General features: G+C 36.9%; 1 long non-coding RNA gene across 1 annotated transcript; it reads right to left on the bottom strand.

Moving 5' to 3' along the window:
* Positions 1 to 675: 675 nt before the first annotated feature.
* LOC103154829 (uncharacterized) lies at positions 676 to 2658 on the bottom strand. Its single transcript, XR_477970.2, has 3 exons — positions 2496 to 2658; positions 2341 to 2398; positions 676 to 2196 (listed from the first exon to the last, which is right to left on the bottom strand). It is a non-coding gene; the product is annotated as an uncharacterized LOC103154829 (long non-coding RNA).
* Positions 2659 to 2739: the final 81 nt, after the last annotated feature.

Raw genomic sequence — 2739 nt, 5'->3', positions numbered from 1 at the left:
GAGCAAAGCCAGGTCACAAGTCTCAACACAGGAGAGAATTTCTGTCTTTCTGCCATCACATGCTGGCTAACAGGTAATAACAAGACTTGTATATTTGACTCATAAACTAACACAGGCATGCTTCAGATCTGTTCTGAGCCAAACAACAGAAAATTGGCATTGGTCTTTAATAGCGTGAAATAACAGTGATCACGCTGTCCTTTTAAATAAAAACCATTAGAGGCAGGTGTGTGTCAAAGACATTGTTAACACTTGAAACATATTCTTGACAGGACAATGTGATTACACAAGAACCTGTGCAATGTTTCTTCTGCCTGACAGATTGTATTTATCCAGCTTTGTATCTGTGTTGTTGGCTGCTTGTCACATTCAGAGTTATTTTTTTATCTTCAAGGAGATTATGCTCCTGGTCTGATGAACATCCATACATGCATTGCTTTCATCTATGCAGGTCTAGTGAGCATTTGGCGAGAGGCAGGTTACATCCTGGACAAGTTGCAAGTCTATCACAAGGCAACACAGGACAAACAACCATGCACACACACACACACACACATACAAACATACCTGAGAGTAGTTCAGATAATTTAAGTCTGAAAAATACTGAGCTTTGCTCTCTTCACTATTGCCATCGCATTGCTCGGTTCAAAGTTCTCAGAAAAGTCAGANCAAGATGAGAACAGAAATACAGAGTCAAATGAACATGTCAAGTCTGCTCTGGATCTGGCTTCCTTTTATAGGTTCTGGTCAGAGAAGAGAGACTTGATTGGACAAGAGGTGTGAATCTCTGATTGTGATGTACCAGGGACTCTGTGGAGCCCAACACAGATGGTCTGGCCATTTGTCTATTGTTAAGGAAAGGAGGTTGTTCTTTGATGCTAACGAGGGCGGATAAGTTGTATGTTGGCCGTTATGACACTGCAGAGGTCTCTTGACCAATCTCATGACTAGACTATGCAGATAACCTAAAGCAGAAGAGGGGTGAGGGGCATATTACACAATTTTCCATTACACAGAGCAGTTTTGAACCAAGAAAAAAATGACAAACATGAAACCACTAAAACCAACAGAAACGGTCAAACTAAATAGAAATATTAATTATGAGACTTCGATGAAATTCAATAGAGAGGCAGATCAACTCATCAATTGTAAATGTTAAAACACTTGTATGGTAATGTCATGTATTACTGCTGATCTGATCTCAGGGTGATTTTATCCATAGTGTGATTTCTTTGGTAAACAGCAGGTGGCTAAAGGTTTCTGCTGACTGAGACAGAGGATGACTGAGTATGACTTTAAAACCCAAAATCTGTCTTTAAAAGCATGTAGTCAACCTTTTCCTTTCTGAGAGCTTCTCCAAATGGATGAATGGCAGCTGACTGAGCTGCTTTTTGACCTGGTTTCTTCATTATACATAGTTTTGTTAATACATTAAATGTTGTGTCCGTATTGTCGTCAATTATGCAGCCAAGTGTCAGAATTTACATTTAGCATTTAAAGAGAAAAACATGGAATAGTAACATTTCTGTTGCTGTACTTTGAACCACCAGCGCCTCAATCTTGATTAAATTTATCCTTCTTTTCATTTCTGTGACTCTAAAAGCATAAACATTCCTCTTATAATGTCAAGTTTATGTGAAGCATAAAGAACTCAATAAAAATACTTGATTACTTTTTTCTACCTTTGTTATTGTTATTTACATCCAGTACAAATCAACAACAAATGAGCAAATCTACCAGAGACAGAAATGGAAATCATGAATAATGAACAATAATATGGTTGTATAAACATCTAAATCATTTAGAATCCATTGTTGTCAAAGTAGAGCAAAATAAAATGAAATTAAATAAATCCAGACACTGATTTTTTTTTCTCTGTTTTTGTTGCTTCATCGTTAGAAAAACATGTTCCAGATTCTTAAAGTGCAATAAGCTGATACAATCTGGATCTAATTCAGCAACAATTATGGTGCTGGGTGGTTTTCATTTATTTGCAGAGAACTTTAAATTTATTTACAGAATTTCTTTTACGTTTATTGTTGTTTTGATCAAAGGCATTAGGAAATATTATTCTTAATGTACAGAAGACATCCTCTTGTTCTTCAAACTGTATGATGCTGAAGGGAAGATGATTTATGTTGTTTGTTGCTGACTGACTTTAGCTTGAACGTTTTCATAAAGGAGGTCAGAGTTTATCTAATGAAAAAAAAGACAACTTCAACTGAAAATTTTATCCCTCATAAGAAAGTAAAATAATGCACAGGAATATGAACACACATCTGAACAGACACAGATTATTGGATGGATATTTTTCCAAAGAACCAGATTATGCAGCCTTACCTCCTCCATGTTGAAGGCAGCTTCACTTCTAGAAGACTGACTGAAGGTCCTCAACTTCCTGGTTGGTAAAATAGATAAACTGAGATAAATCATCCAATTCAGATTCATAATTAATGTAAAATATTGTTGACCAGAAGCAGCGCTGTGATACTCACAAAAACACAAACATAGAGAGAAGTAAACAAACCAGGAGAGATACTGAGATTTTGGCAGCTACTGGACCCCAGTTTACGGTTCTTCCTCTTAATACAGTCAGAGTCTTTCCAGCTGAGCTGATCGTCTCTACAGTACAGGAGTATTTTCCTTCATCCTGACTGCTAACTGAGCAGCTCAGATTCACTGATGAACCTTTCAAAGCAAAGATGCTGTTTGGTTTTCCTTCGACACCTGAAACAAAGA

Source organism: Poecilia formosa, unplaced genomic scaffold (genome assembly GCF_000485575.1).
Source record: "Poecilia formosa unplaced genomic scaffold, Poecilia_formosa-5.1.2 Scaffold403, whole genome shotgun sequence".
Taxonomy (NCBI): Eukaryota; Metazoa; Chordata; class Actinopteri; order Cyprinodontiformes; family Poeciliidae; genus Poecilia; species Poecilia formosa.
This window is presented reverse-complemented; position numbering and strand designations above follow the sequence as displayed.